Source organism: Scyliorhinus canicula, chromosome 13 (genome assembly GCF_902713615.1).
Source record: "Scyliorhinus canicula chromosome 13, sScyCan1.1, whole genome shotgun sequence".
In the NCBI taxonomy this organism is placed as follows: Eukaryota; Metazoa; Chordata; class Chondrichthyes; order Carcharhiniformes; family Scyliorhinidae; genus Scyliorhinus; species Scyliorhinus canicula.
The window spans coordinates 67,651,945-67,671,862 of record NC_052158.1 but is presented as its reverse complement, the minus strand read 5'-3'; the positions used below and the strand labels follow the sequence as shown (position 1 = coordinate 67,671,862).

At 47.3% G+C, this 19,918-nt stretch overlaps 1 protein-coding gene across 24 annotated transcripts in view; it reads right to left on the bottom strand.

The window, feature by feature from the left end:
* The window catches only part of kif1aa (kinesin family member 1Aa), a 397,377-nt gene extending 382,496 nt beyond the window's left edge, over window positions 1-14,881 (bottom strand). For all 24 annotated transcript variants that reach the window (XM_038816644.1, XM_038816646.1, XM_038816647.1 and 21 more), the window contains exon 1: window positions 14,680-14,881. The gene's annotated coding sequence lies outside the window, so the exon portion shown is untranslated. The remainder of the gene's footprint in view (window positions 1-14,679) is intronic.
* Window positions 14,882-19,918: the final 5,037 nt, after the last annotated feature.

Here is a 19,918-nt window from a genome sequence, read left to right as displayed (position 1 = left end):
AGGCAGCCATGCAGTTGCGTATGCCGCTAACAGCTCACTGTGAACTGAGGGCCACGGGTTGTATAGTGTCCCCCCAGGCCACCCCTCTAGGTGCCCTCTGACCCCAGCCGAACCATCAGCTGTATGGGAGCACTCCAGCACAATCAGTGCTATCATGTTGTCTGGGATGAGTGTGTGTGGGGATTGTAATGTGTATATGCAGCTGCAGCTTGTCAGTCTTTCGAGTGTCGATCCCACACCGTTTTTCATTGGAATCGACTATGTTCCACGTGGCGCCGGTGCTAGACCTTCCATAGATGCTGAATCGGTCCAGGTTCGCCACCAGTTTTTCTGTCGTGAAAGTCCACAAATTCTGCCAAGGCATCAACACTTAGTCTCAGAAACGGAGAATCCAGCCCCTTGTTTGTTCCTGTTCTGAGAAAAGGGGCGGGATTCTCCCATACCCGGCAGGGCGGGGGGTCCCGCCGGGACGGAGTGGCGTGAACCATTCCGGTGTCGGGCCGCCCCAAAGGTGCGGAGGATTCCGCCCCTTCAGGGGCTAGGCCGGCGCCAGAGTGGTTTGCGCCCCACCGGCCAGCGTGGAAGGCCTTTGGCGCCACGCCAGCCGGGGCCGAAGGGACTTCGCCGGCCGGCAAGATTCCACGCATGCGCGGTTACTCAGCGGCTGCTGACGTCATCCCCATGCATGCGCAGGGTGGGGGGGGTCACCTACGCATCGGCCATCGCGGAGGATGATACGGCCGACGCGTAGGAAAGAGTGCCCCCAAGGCACAGACCCACCCGCGGATCGGTGGGCCCCGTTCGCGGGCCAGGCCACCGTGGGGGCACCTCCCCGGGGTCAGATCGCCCGGCGCCCCCCCCAGGACCCCGGAGCCCGCCCGCGCCGCCGGTTCCCGCCGGTAAGGGAGCTAGTCTGATCCACGCCGACGGGACCAGCAAAAAACCAGCGGGACTTCGGCCCATCGCGGGCCGGAGACTTCGGGCAGCCCCGGGATCCATTGAGTCGCACCTGACCCCGCCATTCTCCGGGGTGGGCGGCGCGACTCACGCCTCGCCGACTTTTGGAGGGCCGGAGAATTTGGCGACCGTCGGGGGCGGGATTCACGCCGAACCCCGGTGATTCTCCGACCCGGCGGGTGGCGGAGAGTCCCGCCCAAGATTCCCAGCCTGCTCAATATTGCCTGATAAGCATAACCTCTCAGTCATGGTGTCACTCTCATCAATCTTTTTGGCACCTTCTCCAGCGTGTCTATATTCTTTGAATAATAGAGACCAGCAGTTCACAGTACTCCAATATGGTTTTATAATGACTAGGGTTCTATAACCAATCTAACATAGCTTCTGTGCTTTACAACTCTTTTCCTCTAGAAATCTAGGGGCAGCACAGTAGCATGGTGGTTAGCACAATTGCTTCACAGCTCCAGGGTCCCAGGTTCGATTTCCGGCTTGGGTCACTGTCTGTGCGGAGTCTGCATGTTCTCCCCGTGTTTGCGTGGGTTTCCTCCGGGTGCTCTGGTTTCCTCCCACAGTCCAAAGATTTGCAGGATAGGTGGATTGGCCATACTAAATTGCCCTTAGTGTTCAAAATTGCCCTTAGTGTGGGGTGGGTGGGGTTCCTGGGTTGTGGGGATAGGGTGGAGAAATGGGCTTGGATGGGGTGCTCTTTCAAAGAGCCAGTGCAGACTCGTTGGGCCGAATGGCCTTCTTCTGCACTGTAAATTCTATGAAATGAACTCGAGTGCTTTAATTTTTTATAACCTCATTAACCTATCTCACTGCTTTAAATTATTTGTGAATCTGCACACCCAGATCGCTCGGTTCCTCTAACGCATTTAGAATGATTTTCCTTTCTTTCCCTGGCATGGTGGGAAGCATCAACTTTGATTATTTCCGTGGAAATACTATCCGCAGTGATGCATTATTGAGACACACAAACCAGGATAATCCTTGGAAATTCAACTCCCAGTTATGCCAAGTACACTGAGAGGATGTGGATGTGGGATGCTATATTTAGCCTCCATATCATAAAATTTACAGTCCACACCGCCACCCTAGCCCCGTAACCCAGTAACCCCACCTAATGTTTTTGGCCACTAGGGGCAATTTAGCATGGCCAATCCACCTAACCTGCACATCTTTGGACTGTGGGAGGAAACCGGAGCACCCGGAGGAAACCCACACACACACAGGAAGGATGTGCAGACTCTGCACAGTCAGTGACCCAGCCGGGCATCGAACCTGGGACCCTGGAGCTGTGAAGCAACTGCGCCAACCATTGTGCTACCGTGCTGCCCTATCTTGAATGGGATAATTAATGCCATCAAGCCTGCAGTTCCTCCTTTATTCTTTCATACGATGTAGGCAAAGCCAACACTCGTTCCCCATCATTAATTGCCCTCAAAGTGAATTGGTTGCTTGTCCAATTCAGCGGACAGTTAAGAATCAAGCACATTGCTGCGGGTCTGGAGTCACATGTAGGCCAGACCGGGTAAGGATGGCAGATTTCCTTCCCTCATGTACATTAGTGAACCAGATGGGTTTTTACAACTAAAAGCAAAATACGGCAGATGCTGGAAATCTGAAATAAAAACAGAAAGTGCTGGTTAAACTCAACAGGTCTGGAAGCAGCGTCCTTGGCCTCTCTCCACAGATGCTGCCAGACCTGCTGCATTTATCCATCATTTTCTTTTTTGCGACAATCAGTGGTAGTTGTCATGACTGCCGTTAATGATACTAGCTTTTCGGGCGGTGTGTGGCGCAGTGGATAGCACTGGGACTGTGGCACTGAGGACACGAGTAACTGTCGGTGTGGAGTTTGCACATTCTCCCCGTGTCTACGTGGGTTTCACCCCCACAACCCAAAGATGTGCAGGTTAGGTGGATTGGCCACGCTAAATTGCCCCTTAATTGGAAAAAAGAAAATAATTGGGTACTCTAAATTTAAAAAATCAATAAATTTTTTTAAATGATCCTAGCTTTATCATCCCCGGCTGATTCATTAAATTTAAATTCCACCAGCGGCCATGGTGAAACTTGAACCCAAGTCCCGAGAGCTTCAGCCTGGATCTGTGGACTACCAGTCCAGTGGCATTACCACTACCATACCAACTCCCACAAATTATTAATCGTTGTCTTGTGATTATTTTTTAAAATATTTTTATTCGGCTTTTAACATTTTGTACACACAACGAAACAACACAAAGCAAAAAGAAAAACAGAAGAAGCTCCCCAGCTCTACCAACCAATGCACATATGACTCGAAGAATAACCCCCCCCCCCAGCCCTGCCCCCTCCCAAACTTCCCTTCCCCTTAGCAGCTGATGGTAACCAACTCTTTTAAAGTGAAGAATAAACAGACCCCATCTCTTGTGGAACCCTTCAATCATCCCCCTCAAGGTGAACGTAACCTGACTCCATCAGGTCCCCTGCCGTGTGATTATTGGTGGAAAGAGCGTATGTACACCGATTTGAACGAAGACAGCTTGGCCTGAGCATTGATTGTCCAATAGGCTGCCGACTGCCACGCATGAGGAATGGTCACCTGGTGAGGGTAATAGAGAGCAGACACTGCTCCCGGAGCTGGACTTCATTGCGAGAATCCAGAGGTGGTGGGGGCGAGGGGGGGGGGTGGAAGAAAGTACAAAAGTACAGCAAAGGCAACATCCAAAGCAAGGCTGCCCTCATCCAAATCGCCACCAGCAAACATACAGCCTCTCTCAAAGGGGCTGAGCTCATATCCTCAGCCAAACAGACCCATCCTGTACCACCCCCCCCCCCCCCCCTGTTCCCCCACCTAACCCATTTGAAAAAATGTTTTATTTGATGGGATGTGAGGATCACTGGCTCAACCGGGATTTACTGTCCATCCCTACTTGCCCGTGAGAAATTGGTGGTGAACCTCTATCTTGAAACACTGCCGTCCATGTAGCGCAGGTACATGGAGAGTGCTGTTCGGGTGGATGTTTCAGCATTTTGATTCAGTGGAGGAACGGCGACATATTTCCAAGTCAGGATGGTGAGTGACTTGGAAAGGAACTTGTAGGTTGTGGTGTTCCCACACATCATTATTATTATTATTATTGCCACAATAGGCTTACATTGAAGCTGCAATGAAGTTACTGTGAAAAGCCCCTAATCGCCACACTCCAGCGCCTGTTCGGGTACACAGAGGGAGATTTCAGAACGTCCAAATTACCTAACAGCACGTCTTTTGGGACATGTGGGAGGAAACCGGAGCACCCGGAGGAAACCCACACAGTCAAGGGAAGAACGCGCAGGCAGTGACCCATATCAGGAATCGAACGTGGGCCCCTGGCGCTGTGAAGCAACAGTACAAACCACTGTGCTACCATGCTGCCCTGTGGCCCTTATCCTTCTAGACAGTAGTGGTCCTGAGTTTGAAAGGTTTTGTTGAAGAAGCCTTGATGAGTTCCTGCAGTGCATCTTGTAGATGGTCCACACTTCTAGCATGTAAAATGAAAGCACATGGGATTGGAGGTAATGTATTGATATCGATAGAAAACTGGTTGGCATACCGGAAACAAAGAATAGGAATAAACAGGCCTTCTTCCAAGTGGCAGGCAGTGACTAGTTGGGTACCATAGGGATCAGTGCTAGGACCCCAGCTATTCACAATATATATTAAGATTTATTTGAGAGATCTAAATGCAATATTTCCAAATTTGCAGGTTACACAAGGCTGGGTGGGAGGGTGAGCTGTGAGGAGGATGCAGAGATGCTTCAGTGTGATTTGGACAAGTTGAATGAGTGGGCAAATGCATGACACATGCAGTGTAATGTGAGATTATCAAAAATAGGAGGGAAGATTATTATCTGAATGGCTAGAGATTGAGAAAGGGGAATGTGCGATGAGAGCTGGGTGTGCTTGTACGTCAGTCACTGAAAGAAAGCATGCAGGTACAGCAGGCGGTGAAGAAAGCTAATGGTATGATGGCCTTTATAGTGAGAAAATTTGAGTAGAGGAGCCGGGATGTCTTGCTGCAATTATACAGGGTCCTGGTGAGACCACACCTGGAATATCGTGTGCAGTTTTCATCTCCTTATCTGAGGAAGGATGTTCTTGCTATGGAGGGTGTGTAGTGAAGGTTTACCAGACTAATTCCTGGGATGGCAGGACTTATTTATGAGGAGAGATTGAGTCGGTTAGGGTTATATTCACTGAAGTTCAGAAGAAAGTGGGAGGAACCTCAGAAAAATCTACACAATTTAACAGGACTGGACAGGGTAGATGCAGGAAGGATGTTCCCAATGGCAGTGGAGTCCAAAACCAGAGGTCAAAGTATAAGGAAACAGAGTAGACCATTTAAGACTGCGATGAGAAATTTCTTCACCCAGAGTGTGATAATCCTGTGGGATTCGTTACCACAGAAAGCAGTTGAGGCTAAAGTACTGTATGTTTTCAACAACGAGTTAGATAGAGCTCTTGGGGCTAAAGGGATCAAAGGGTATGGGGGAAAGCGGGAAAAGGTTACTGTGTTGGGATGATCAGCCATGATTATAATGAATGGTGGAGCAGGCTCTAAGGGCCGAATGGCCTCCTCCTGCTTCTAATTTCTATGTTTCTAACACTGGTGGAGGTAATGAAAGTTTAAGCTGGTGAATGGACTGCCAATGGGCAGTTTTGTCCTGGATTGTGTTGACCTTCTTGAATGTTGTTGGAGCTTCACTCATCCAGGCAAGTGGAGAGTATTCCATCACACTTCTGACTTGTGCCTTGGATAGAGTGGACAGGTTTTGGGGAGTCAGGAGATGAGTCACTCACTGCAGAATTCCTAACCTCCGGCCAGCTCTTGTATCCACAATATTTATATGGCTGCTCCAGTTCAGTTTCTGGTGAAGGATAACCTCCAAGATGCTGAATGCAGGGGATGAAGCGATGATAATACCATTGAATGTCAAGGGGAGATGGTTAGATTCTTTCTTGTTGGAAATGATAATTGCCCATCACTTAAATGACAAGTAACATTCATGCCACATTATTAGCCCAAGCCTAATTAAAGAAAGTTACAGCACAGGAACAGGCCCTTCGGCCCTCCAAGCCTGCACAGACCATGCTGCCCGTCAGAACTGAAACCCTCTACACTTCTGGGGATCATATCCCTCTATTCCCATCCTATTCATGTATTTGTCAAGACACCCCTTAAAAATCACTGTCGTATCTGCTTCCACCACCTCCACCGACAGCCGGTTCCAGGCTCCCACTACCCTCTGTGTAAAAAACTTGCCTCATACATCTCCTTTAAACCTTGCACCTTAAACCTATGCCCCCTAGTAATTGACTCTTCCACCCTGAGAAAAAGCTTCTGATTATCCACTCTGTCCATGTCCCTCATAATCTTGTAGACTTTTATCAGGTCGCCCCTCAACCTCCGTCGTTCCAGTGAAAACAAACCAAGTTTCACCAACCTCTCCTCATAGCTAATGCCCTCCATACCAGGCAACATCCTGGTAAATCTTTTCTGTACCCTCTCCAAAGCCTCCACATCCTTGTCCGGGTCTTTCTGTATTTGGGGTACGGACAGCTCCAGTGCCTGAGGAGTCATGAATGGTGCTGAAAACTTTGCAATCATCAGCAACATCCCCCACTTCTGACCTTATGATGGAGGGCAAGCTATTGACGGAGCAGCTGTAGTCAGTTGGGCCTAGGCCACCACCCTGAGGAACTCCTGCAGTGATGCCCTAACCCGCTAATGATTGACCTCCAACAACGGCAACCATCTTCCTTTGTGTCAGGTATGACTCCAATAAGGTTTCCCCTGATTACCATTGACTCCAGTTTTTCAAGGACTCCTTGATGTCACCCTCAGTCAAATGCTGCCTTGAGGTCAAGGGCAGTCATTCTCACCTCATCTCTTGAGTTCAGCTCTTTTGTCCCTAATTGGATCAAGGCTGTAATGGATTCGGAGCTGAGTGGCCGTGATGGAACCCAAACTGAGCACCGATGAGCAGGTTATTGCTCAGTAAGTGCTGCTTGACAGAACGGCACATGATCCTATCACTCACTTTGCTGATGATCGAAAGTAGTAATTGGTTGGGTTGGATTTACCCTGCCTTTTGTGAACAGGACATACCTGGGCACATTTTGTGTTGTAGCTGTATTGGAAGAGCTTGGCTAGGGGCATGGCTAGTTCAGGAGCCCTAGTACTATTGCCAGAATGTTGTCAGGACCCATAGCCTTTGCAGTATTCAGTGCCTTCATCCACTATCAAGTGGAATGAATTGAATTGGCTGAAAACTGGCATTTGTGATTTTAGGGACCTTATGATTAGGGCGAGATGGATTGCCACTTCTGGCTGAAGATGATTGCAAATACTTCAGCCTTATCTTTTGCACTGATGTGCTGGACTCTCCCATCATTAAGTATGGAACATTTGTGGAGCCTCCTCCTCTTTTCTCACTGTCGACCACCAACCATGACTGAATGTAGTAGGACTTCGGAGCTTTGATCTGGTCTTCTGGATGTGGGATCACTTCGTTCTGTCTATCACATGCGGCTTTTGGTGTTTGGCACACAAGTAGTCCTGCACTGTAGCTTCACCAGGTTGACACCTCATTTATAGGTATGTCCGATATTGCTCCTGACTTGCCTTCCTGCACTCTTCATTCAAATTCGGCTAGATGGTAACGGTTTAAAAAAATTAATTTATGGGATGTGGGCATCACTGGTTAGAGCAGAGTTTATAGCCCATCTCTAGTTGCCCTTCAGAGGTGGTGGTCAGTTGCCTTCTTGCACCGCTAGAGTCCCTGGGGTGTAGGTACACCCACTGTGCTATTAGGGAGGGAGTTCCAGGATGTTGCCTCAGTGACAGTGAACGAATGGTGATATATTTCCAAGTCAGGGTGTTGAGTGACTTTGAGGCGGAACCTTCAGGTGGTGGGGTTCCCAGGTATCTACTGCTCTTGTCCTTCTAGATGGTAGTGGTCGTGGGTTTGGAAGGTGCTGTCTAAGGAACCTTGGTGAGTTCCTGCAGTGCATCTTGTAGATGGTACACATGGCTGCCACTGTTCGTCAGTGGTGGAGGGTTTAAATGTTTGTGGGAGGGGGAGTAATCATGCGGGCTGCTTTGTCCTGGATGGCGTCGAGCTTCTTGAGTGTTGTTGGAGCTGCACTCATCCAGGCAAGTGGAAAGTATTCCATTCTGACTTGTGCCTTGAAGATGATGGACAGGCTTTGGGGGGTCAGGAGGTGAGTTACTCGCCATAGGGTTCCTAGCCTTTGACTTGCCCTGGTAGATTGTGGGATATGGCAGGCCAAGATGTCACAGATTGTGGTTGCGTCCAATTTTCCTGTTACTGATGGCACCTGGTGTCTCATGGATGCACAGTGTTTGGTTGCTAGATCTGATCAAAATCTATCTCATTTATCACTGTGCTAGTGTGACACAGCATGACAGAGGGCATCCTCAATGTGAAGACATGACTTCATCTCCACAAGGATTCTGCAGTGCCTACCAATACTCTCATGCATGGACAGATGCATCTGCAGTAAGTAGATTGGTGACAACGAGGTCAAATTGATTTTTCCCTCTTGTTGGTTCCTTCACTACCTGCCGCAGACCTAGTCTAGCAACTATATCCTGTAGGACTCAGTCAGCTCGATCAAGCCGCTCCTATTGATGGACATTGAAGTCCCTGAACCAGAGTAGATTCTCTGCCATTGCCACCCTCAATACTTCTTTTAACTGATATTAAACATGGAGAAGTACTTTAGGGACTCGAGTTGATAATCAGCAGGAGCCATGTTTGACCTGACGCCATGAGACTTCATGGGCTCCTGAGCCAATATTGAGGATTCCTAGGCAACTCCCTCCTGACTATACCACTGTGCTGCTACCTCTGCTGGTGGGACAGGACATACCCAGGCATGGCGGATGGTGGTGTCTATGACATTGTCTGTAAGGTCTAGTTTGGTAAGTATGACGATGTCAGGCTGGATGTGTACTGTACTGGGCTGTTTACTAGGCCGCGGATGAAATTTAAGAGCACACAACTTGTGGATTCCAGTTAGTCAACAGGTAGGTTTTTCTTATTGTATGCTGTGCACTCTCAGGCTTAAATACAAGCCTAGGCCTAAAGCCTTGTGAACCTGACTGATGATGTCACCAGTGCTCACATGACTCACCCCTTAAAGGAACACTGCCCCAACATAACGTACACCACTATGATACATAACAGGATGCTTGAATAGTCTGGGGGGCAACTCTTCAGATTTTACCACAAAGAGGACTTTGTACGGTCAACAGTGCTGACTGTGCCATTGGCAAATCCAGTGTCGAGGTCAATCCTGTGTAATTGTTCAGTTTCATGCCTTTTCGACTTTGTAGTGGTTTTGGTAAAATTGACTGACTTGCTGGGCCACTTCAGAGGCCATTTAAGAGTCCATCACATTGGTGTAGATCTGGTGTCACATGTGGGCCAGATCAGATAAGGCTGGCAGATTTCCTTCCCTAGCGGGGGATTAGTGAACCAGATGGATTCTTATGACAATAGTCAATGGTTTGATGGTCACGCTCTTTGATTCCAGATTTAATAATTGAATTTAAATTCCACCTCCTTTGATGGTGGATTTTCACCCGTACCCCCAGAGCATTTGCCTGGCCTCTGTATTACTGATCCAAAGACATTGCTGTACCACTATGTCACCACCTCTCCTATGGTGGGGGAGATTAGGCTACAGATCTTTGTTGGCAGAGCTAACGTTGGCTCTTATCAAGCCCACCCCCAGCATTCCTCACTTACCACACAGGAAAATGGCAGAATACCAACATGAAAATCGTCAAGTGTGCGATCCAATGGTCACGCTGTGCCAGTAAAGTGTGCCGCATGGCTAATAGCAGCTGGGAGACCCTGCTCCCAGAATCTACCTGGCTCGCAAGGCCTCCCAAGATCCAATGCAATCTCACGAGACGCAGCGATGTAAATTCCGCCCACAATGCGCGGGGTCATTTTTTTGGCAAATCTACATACTAGAGAAAGATGGTGAGATTCCTGAGGTACCTGAGGCTTTAGAATTCATCCCCTTTGCATCGGGGACCTCTCCCCACAAACGGGGACCAGATGGAACGGCACTCGTGGGAGTTTCCGAGGGGATCGGAGGCCCTCAGCTGCATGCCCTTTGTGCAGGGTGATATCCTGGCAATGCTGGTGCTACCTGGGCACCCTAGCAGTGCCAGCCTGGCACCATGGCAGTGCCACCTGGGTACCAGCCTGGCACTGTCACGGTGCTGAGGTGGCATTGGCAGCTGGCATGAGCACTGCCAAAGTGGCAAGCTGGCATTTTGTGCACGTTCGTGATTGGGCCAGGGTATGCCATGTTGGAAGGGTATGGGGACCTTCCCATAGTACGTTCGGGCTGAGAAGGGGGTCGGGAGTCCCTTTGGGGGCCTTGGAAATTGGTACGCCATTTAAATCCCGATCTGTCGCTACACTGGGGGTTCCAACAAGCGGAGCTCCCCAGTGTACAATACACGGCTATGCGCAGCCTCTGCCATGCATTCTTCGCTGAGGTTCCAATACTATGCGCTGCAAGCCCCGGGAAACACGCGGCTAAATGCGTTCACGATGGACTTTGTTCCCATTTGGCTGAATCGAGCCCCAAGTGTTGATCTAGGTCCCTTGTTCCCAAGATCAGGAAATGCGTGAGGTGGGGACTTTGCTTATTTACTGAATCCCTTCCCTGTTATTATCCATTAGAATTACTCTGAGAGAAGGTAAACAAATGGCAATGCGCTAAAGGCTGCAGTCCAGGTTCATAGGCTGATAGACATAAAGCCTGTGACTCACTGTCTCTGCACCTATTATTAAATTAAAAATCATGTCCCAAACACCAGATGGAGAATTTCGGCAAATTAACTGTGGATTATTATTTTCCTACAAAGCTGCAGTAGTGATGTCACAATTACGTATCAACAATGAAGAGGACGGATAGCACAACAAAATATTCACATGCACAGACAACAAAATACACACCCACACACACAACACAAAACATACTCTGCGCACACAACAAAATATACACTTGCACAAACACAACAAAATACACACACACAACACAAAATACGCACTCTGCGCACACAAAATATAGATTCGCACACATACAACAAAATACACATGTACAACACAAAATACACACACACAACAAAATACACACTTGAACACACACAAGACACAGTCGCACATGCACAATAAAGTACACACTTGTACGTGCACTTACAAAATACACATTCACACACACACAACAAAATACATACACAAACAAAATAAACACTGGCACACACACAACAAAATATACACTTGTGCTTACACACAACAAAATGCACACGCATACACACAACAAAATACACACACAACAAAATACACACACAACAAAATACACACACACACAAAATACACATTCACACACATAACAAAATACACACACAGCAAAACACACACAAAATCCACATTTGAACACACAGCAAAACATACATGTGCACATACACACAGACTCAAATGTGCACACGCACTCACATATGCTCACAGACTTACATGCCCTCACACAGACTCACATGTGCCCACACACAGAATCACTTGCACTCACAGACTCACATGCATGTACATGCAGACTTATATCTGCACACACTCATATGTGCACACACAAAGACACGCATGCGCATACACTCACATGCATACACGCAAACTCACATGCACACACACACAAACTCACAAGCGCACACACAGACTCACATGCGCACACATGTGTACTCACATAGACACACTGACTCACATGCGCGCAGACTCACATGCACACACATTCACATGTATAGACACAAACTCACATGCACACACACTCAAGATTCACATGCAAACACACACAGAATCACATGTGCACACACAGAATCACATGCTCATGCACAAAGGTTCATATTACATACACTCTTTTGTGCTCAAACACAGAGTCACATGCATACACGTGCAGACTCACATGCACACACAAACACAGACTCACAATTGCACACACACACTCATATGCACTCACATAGACTCACATGCACACACATGCAAACTCACAAGCACACACACCACAGACTCACATGCACACACATGCAGACTCACATACATACACTGACTCACATGCATGCCCACACACTCACATGCACACACTCACATGCACGCACACATTCACGTGCACACACAAACTAACATGCACACACTCAGATTCACATGCACACACACACAGAATAACATTTGCACACACAGAATCACATGCTCATGCACACACAGACTCTTATGTACTCAAACACAGACTCACATGCATACACATGCAGACTCATATGCACACACACAAACACAGACTCCCAATCACACACACACACACTCATATGCACTCAAACACACAGACTCAGATGCACACACACAGACTCACATACATACACACAGCACACAGACTCACACACGCACCACACAGATTGTCTCAGCAGATGACGCCAGCACAGCCTCTTGATTAGGTTACCGCCTTGTAACATTGTCCGAAGTACCCATTATTGTCTCTGAAGTGACGCTGATTCAGTACAATGCAGCCAACAAAGATGAATCATTTCTTGCATGTGAAAACAAAATACAAATGACCACTTTGACAGAAGGAATTGAGGCAATTTAGGATTCACTCGGTATGTTTTACAAAGTGGAGTCCTTCTTGGCCTGAGGATTCCGATGACAGCCTCAGTTCCAGACTCAGAGATATGAATCCACCTGCTTCATATCCACTCCAGGTATTTGGGTCTCCACATTCATTTTCCCTGGTACCTGTTACCACTCTCTCCTATTAGTATTTAATTAGGTAGAATGATTAGATTTAGAGATCAGACAAAAAAAGGAATAGGCTGTTTTTAATAACAGTCCTGTTATTTGGTTCAGGTGTGTCCTGAAGCATCTAGGCCGTACGCCGTTAAAATTACCTGCCTCTCCTCGGTAAGAATGCGCAGATTGCAAAACCCTGAGAGAGAGAGACAGGGTCCTGCGCCATACAGACATTTTTTTTTAAAAACGATGCGTAACGGGAGGGTTGAGCAGTCTCTTAGAAAGAGGTCCCTTGATGATATCCATTAAGAACAAACCTCCTTAACCTAGTTAGCACACCAATGAACTTGAGTCGAATTTGCATTGCCTTCCATCCCTGGGAATTAACGACAGAACCTGCTGGCAGAGGTTTAGACGGAAATAAGGTAACTCGCTTGGTGGCCATTTTAGATACTTGTTTTTCTTTTTTTTTAAAGTCACTGTGTAATGTAATACAATACCAGCAGAATACCTGTGCGTGGATAAGCTCCAAAATGGCCATCTGTAAAGGAACTGGGCAGGAATTTAAGAAGAAAACTCCTCCCACCATGATTTTGTTTCATAAAGTGCTTACAGCAACAGCCACACTCCTCTCAGAAGTAAAATAAGTCAGAAACTCATCTATCATGGATGGCTTTGGAGCAGTACTGACTGATCCAGGTGGAAAATGCCATGACACAATCGCAATTCGCTCCCATTATAACTCAACTTTAAACGCTTGGCCATTGCCATCTTTGATGTGGCTCTTAGCACCATTCATTATCTGCCAACCTGCACTGTGAACAGTCGACACTATTATGGGCGTAAGATCTGTTCACTGTCTGAAACTGGGACGTGTCTCTCGATGGATGGAGCACAAGGCCAGCATTCCTGGCATTGTCCCTGGCTGTGTCTGGGCGGGTGTTACCGGGTGCACATTAGTGGAGGTGCATTGAAACACATTGCACCTGCTCCGGAGATATCTCCGGAGACAAGGATAGACACAAATAGATAAACACACACATACATGCATACATACATGCACACACGCACAAGTATAGACACACACATAGACATACAGACATGCATGCACAGATACATGCTTAGACATACATAGTCAGGTACATACATAGATACACAGACAGACAGACATACATACAGACACATACATAGACACACTAAAGATACACACACAGAATGAGTGATCGAGGGGGGAATAAAGGGAGGAAAACAATACAAGAGGGAAAGGGCAAATTCAGTCACTCCTTTCTGACTTCCCAGATCGCTCCCTCTCTCTCTGACTTACAGCGACTGACATGGGTGGGGACCTGGCACGAAATTTCTCCTCAGGATTTACCGCAACAAAGCAGAGAATCAGCACCCACCCCGCTGGAGTGCGGATACCGCTGCCAAGCGAAAGGCAAATCCCATCATCCGCTTCATAAAATATAGAAGAGCTTTCGTCTCTCTCTCACACACACACACACACGCACTTGTGCAACCTGGGGATGGGGGGTGGCTTTACTCAAACCCTTGAAAACGGGGATGGAGATCACAACTCAGAAACAAAGATGACGGTGAACTGGAACGGGTCGGGGTAATTCTGCAGAAGTAATTTAAAAAATTTTTAAATTAAGGACCTGAATAAACACACAAAAATCCAACGCACACATTTGCATTGCAAGACTGCGGCAGATGATAGGGTTGGTAAGAACTGACTAAGCTGAGACTCGGGGGATTATTGAAGGTACTGTGCACCCGGACAAAGGCGGGGCGGGGTGGGGGGGCTAATAGGCTGAGGGTATTTAGTCTGGTGGGTGGAGGGGGGATTAGGCTGAGGGTATTTAGTTCCGGCTGACTTACCTGCTGTAGGCAGCTGCAGCTCACTCCATCGCCGAGTGCTGCGCCCTTTCTCACAGTGGTGCTGATGTTGCTGCGGGAGCTGGTGATGGGAGGAGGAGGGAAGGGATGGAGGCAGATCCTGGCGCCGGGGACAGAGCAACCTCAAATGTCTCTGACCTCACTGCCGTTGCCCGAGCTGAGCCCTCCTCTCTCCCCTACCCTCCGTCCGCGCTCACGTGGTGTCGGATGCGGACTGCTTCACTGACGGCAGCGGCTGTGAGCAGAGCAGGGATGGGGGGTGGGTGTGGGTGGGGTTGGGGGGGTGGGGTGGGTAGGGGTTGGGGGGGCTGCGGGGATGGGGGGGTAGCGGGAAACCCTGACTTACCCTCACACCCCTGGGGTACACACCCCGGGGGTGGCTGCACTGGCCCCCCAAATGGCCAAGTTCATCGGGCTTGGGTGAACAGACAGACACAGAGATGGGGTTCCAAGGCGTCGGGTCTATGGGAAAACCCTGGTTATTGGAACCTTATTAATAACATTCTGAAATGTTATTAAGAAAGCCCAACCATTTGGTATGGTTAACAACTCAGCGGTCTCAGAGGCAACCAGTCGCCAACTTGAAAAATAGAACATCAGGGAGGGGGGACATTCTTTTTTTAAGCATCCCTGAGGAATTTTATATGTTTCAATCAGGCCACACCTCCTTCTAAACTCTGCTCCGGTCTACTCGATTTCTCCCTCAACCAGTCCCAGACAATTGTTGCGCCTCCTTGGCCTAAATTTTTTTATTCTTTGGTGGGATGTGGGTTGTTGCTGGCAAGGCCAGCATAGTTGCACATCCCCAATTGCTCCCTTGAACTTCTGAGTGTCTTGTCAGGTGGTGTAAGAGTCAACCCACATTGCTGTGAGTCTAGAGACACCATGTAGGCCCAGCACCAGGTAAAGATGGCAGATTTCCTTCCCTGGAAGGACATGTGGACCAGATGTTTTTTTTTTACGACAATTGATGATAGTTAGACATAGACATAGAACAGTACAGCACAGAACAGGCCCTTCGGCCCTCGATGTTGTGCCGAGCAATGATCACCCTACTCAAACCCACATATCCCCCCTATACCCGTAACCCAACAACCCCCCCCTTAACCTTACTTTTTTAGGACACTACGGGCAATTTAACATAGCCAATCCACCTAACCCGCACATCTTTGGACTGTGGGAGGAAACCAGAGCACCCGGAGGAAACCCACGCACACACGGGGACGTGCAGACTCCACACAGACAGTGACCCAGCCGGGAATCGAACCTGGGACCCTGGAGCTGTGAAGCATTTATGCTAACCACCATGCTACCATGCTGCCCTCATGGTAATCTTGAGACTAGCTGTATATTCCAGATTTATCAATTGAACTTAAATTCAATGAGTAATTTGAACCCACGTCTCCAGAGCATTAGCCTGAACCTCTAGATTACTAGTCCAGTGATATTACCACTCAACCAGCATCTCCCATTGAGATGCTCTTCCTGAGGTAGGGAGACCAATACTGCACACAGTAGCCCAGGCGGTGCCTCACACGGTGCCCTGTGAAATTCCACTGAGACCCTTTACTTTTACACTACAATTATTTTGTAACTATAGCTGACATACCATTTGTCTTTTTAATTTTTTGGAGAATCTGCGTGTTAATTTTCAGCGATTTGAGCACAAGGACACCCAGGTCCCTCTGAATGCAAACATTCTCTCACCATTCAAAAAATCCCCTGTGTTTTTTAATTTTCCTACCAAAATGGCTAGCTTCATAATTCACTCCATTGTGTTTCACCTGTTCACGTTCTTGCCCACTCATCCAACCGCAATACAGCCCATTTCAGTCCCTTGCAACTTCTTCACCCCCTCATCTTCCCATCCCATTTTGTATTGTTAGCAAACTTGGATATGTTACACCCAATCGGCTCATCTAAGTCATTAATATAGATTGTAAATAGCTGAGGCCGAAGTACTAATCCTTCTGGTACCCCACTAGTTACAGCCACCACCTGATAATGTCCCATTTACCTCTACTATCTGTTTTCCATGCTAATATATTACCCCAATCTCAAGTGTCACATCCCTTACCAACTTTTACAGATGCATCATAGAAAGCATCCTATCTGGCTGCATCACAGCCTGGGATGGCAACTGCTCGGTCTAAGACCACAAGAAACTTCAGAGGATCGTGAACACAGCCCAGTCCAACACACAAACCTGCCTCCATCCATTAACCTCATTCCACACCGCCTGCTGCCTGGGGAAAGTGTGGCGGCATATCATAGACCCCTCCCACCTGGCTACTCACTTTGTCCAACTTCTACCATCGGTAGGAGATACAAAAGTCTGAGAACATGCCACGAACAGACTCAAAAAAGCTTCTTCCATGCTGTTACCAGATTCCTAAATGACCCTCTTCTGGACTGACCTCATTGATTCTACATCCCTGTATGCTTCACCCGATGCTGGTGTTATGTAGTTACATTGTGTATCCTTGTGTTGCGCCGATATGTATTTCTTTTATTTTCTTTGCTTTCAGGGACTTAATGATCTGTTGAACTGCTCCGCAGAAAAATACTTTTCACTGTACCTCGGTACACTTGACAATAACAAAATCCAAATTCCTCACAATAGATTCAAGCATTTTGCCCTACTACTGATTAATTGTTCTTTAGATCCCCATTTTATCTCTTCCTCCTTTCTCATAATAACAGGGTTATATTTGCTCCCTTCCAAACTTTCAGAACTATTTTACATATCTAAGAAATTCTGGAAGATCAAAGCCAATGCCGCCACTATCTCAGCAGCTACCTCTTTTTAAAACCCTGAGTTGCAGGTTGCAGGCAAGGGGGTTTGTCACCTTTGTTTAATTAATTTCTTCAGTACTATTTATTTATTTATATTATCTTACCTTCCTCATTCTCACTGGATACCTGGTTCTCCATTATTTCAGAATGCTTTTTGTGTCTTTGACCATTGAGATAGATACAAAAAGCTGGATTTTGGATAGTGTGGTATTATAGATCCTACAGTGCAGAAGGAGGCCATGCGGCCCATTGAGTCTGCACCCCACTCTGAAAGCACCTCTAACCAGGCTCTCGCCCTACCCCTGCAACCCCATAACTCTAACTTAACCCACACAAGCGTGGACCACGAAGGATAATTCAGGGTGGCCAATCCATCCAACTTGCACATCTATGGGCTGTGGGAGAAAACCGGAAGCACTCCGAGAGGAAACCCACGCAGACACAGGGAGAAAGTGCAAACTCCACACAGACAGTTCACCCAAGGCTGGAATTGAACCGGGTCCCTGTTGTGAGGCAGCAATGCTTAATCACTGCGCCATCATGCCACTGAAGGTAGTTCAAGCCGTGGCAACTTACCAACATTCCAGATGCATCTCGGTAACAAATGCCACAAATCATTGAGATTTTGGCTCAAGGGAAATGGATTGCGGATGAAGCTGGGCTTCCAACCCCAGAATTCAGATTCTATGGAGGACTATGGGGTTGGGGCAAGTACTGAGGCGTGGCTAGTTAGAAGGCCTGCCTTGGTTCTCTGGGACTTATCATTCCAATTGGTTTATAAGATTGTAGGCCCTCTAGCCCTTAACCATCACATCACCTCACCCCTAACACCCCCATGGCCCTTCTTGCCAGCTCAGTATCAACCCATGACACCCATCATGTGCCCCTTATACCCCTTTGCCACCACAATGCCAACTTGACCAATATCAGCTAACCATGGGCAGTTGCTTAGGAGCCATGTAGAGATGAAGGAAGATAAATCTCCAAAACTCTAATACAGCTCTCACGATACAGAATTGATAGGGAAAGAATTTTTATAAACTGTATAGTTGTTTGTTGGGAAGCCTGTTTCTCGAATTGTTTATCTGTTGTAACTCTTTATATATGTTTGTAATAAATACATTTTTTAAAAATGTTGGACCATCTTCTAATGATTTTTTCTGCCTTAAGCAATGTATATTTGTTTCAAATTACACATAACTGAATATGGCTGTAAATGAAATATTTTTGTCAAAGTTTTTTCATCTTGCACTCATCAGGTCATCCATAAGAATACAATTTAAGGGAAACCAACAAATCTATACTGTATGAGAAGAGAGTGTTGATTGGTTTTAAAGTTGATTCGTGGAGATTTTGCCATGGAAAATGCACCAGTTTATGGACTGACAGTTAGCTGCCAAGCATTGGTTGACATTTAAACCTGGCAGATTTGCACTGATTTGCAAAGGCATTGCCCTGAGGAATGAACCAGTGAATGGGTTGTCACTTTATTTTACCTGAAACAGGTGCAATGTGTGTTCATGTTCCTTCTACCTGCAAAGAAGGGAAGTGGTGGTGTAGTGGTATTGTGATGGACTAGTAATTCCCAGTAACCCAGTGTAATGCTCTGAAGACATGGTGTTCAAATCCCACCATAGCAGATTTGAATTCAATAAAAATCTGGAATTAGGGGTGGCAGGGCAGCACAGTGGTTAGCACTGTTGCTTCACAGCACCAGGGTCCTGGGCTCAATTCCCGGCTTGGGTCACAGTCTGTGCGGAGTCCATGTTCTCCCCTTGTTTGCGTGGGTTTTCTCCGGGTGCTGCCGGTTTCCTCCCACAGTCCAAGATGTGCAGGTTAGGTGGACTTGGCCATATGCGAAATTGTTCTTAGTGTCCAAAAAGTTTAGGTGGGGTTACAGGGATTGGGTGAAGGTGTGGGCTTGGGTCGGGGGCTGTTTCCAGGGGCTGGTGCAGACTCAATAGGCTAAATGGCCTCCTTCTGCACTGTAAATTCTATAATTGGCCTGGAGTCTCCAGAAATTGAAGGCCAATAAATCTCCAGGGCACTTCTGTGTGTGACCCTAGAGAAGACCCTGGCGTTTTCTCAAACTGAAAGTAAAACTCCCAAAAAGCAGAAGTGAGCTCAGCTCAGCTTCCCCCACCCTCTGACATCACTTCAGTAATATGAGCTGCTTCATTTCTTAAAGGTACATTGCTTAAACATCCATTTCTTAAAGGTACTCTCACATGACACCTCCCCCCAAGAAAAAAAAACTATCATCTTCAAGATGGTTTCATTTTTCACTTTTGCACCATCCACTAAGAAATGTACACAGTAAATATACTTTTTCGTTTCACAACAAAAACAACACATGCAAACAGGCATAATAATAAGTCCATCTTTCCAGTTCTTCTTCCTCCAACCGAAATCCTTCTCGATTGAC